At 46.3% G+C, this 378-nt stretch overlaps 1 long non-coding RNA gene across 1 annotated transcript in view; it reads right to left on the bottom strand.

Annotated features, from left to right (window-relative positions):
• Positions 1 to 378, bottom strand: part of LOC116686018 (uncharacterized) — a 13,948-nt gene that overhangs the window by 8,943 nt on the left and 4,627 nt on the right. The window lies entirely within an intron of this gene.

Raw genomic sequence — 378 nt, 5'->3', positions numbered from 1 at the left:
TATCCTACTGCGCATCTGCGTGTGTTTGTAAACCCTCAGCGCGTGCTGTAAGCGAGGCTACGGGCGGTTGAAAAATTAAGGAAGCTACCGAAGTAGTTCTGAAAAAAGGAAGAAGCGGGAAGAAAGCAGAACGTTTTTAGCAAAACTTCAAAAGGTATCAACCTTTTTCACGACGGCTACTGACAACACTAACATTAACGTTACTAAAGAGCAGCAAGAAGCCGCGGTTATTGGGCTATCAATGCTAACACTGATGAAGAGGAGCTACCCACAGCAGCAACTAGACCCCGTGAGTTGCAGTCACCCTAATCAATGTGTTATGATTGAAGATGATCCAGTACTCTGGCCAATCAGCTGTCAGACAGAGAGCGCTGCTCA

This window comes from Etheostoma spectabile, unplaced genomic scaffold (genome assembly GCF_008692095.1).
Source record: "Etheostoma spectabile isolate EspeVRDwgs_2016 unplaced genomic scaffold, UIUC_Espe_1.0 scaffold285, whole genome shotgun sequence".
NCBI classification, from domain to species: domain Eukaryota; kingdom Metazoa; phylum Chordata; class Actinopteri; order Perciformes; family Percidae; genus Etheostoma; species Etheostoma spectabile.
This window is presented reverse-complemented; position numbering and strand designations above follow the sequence as displayed.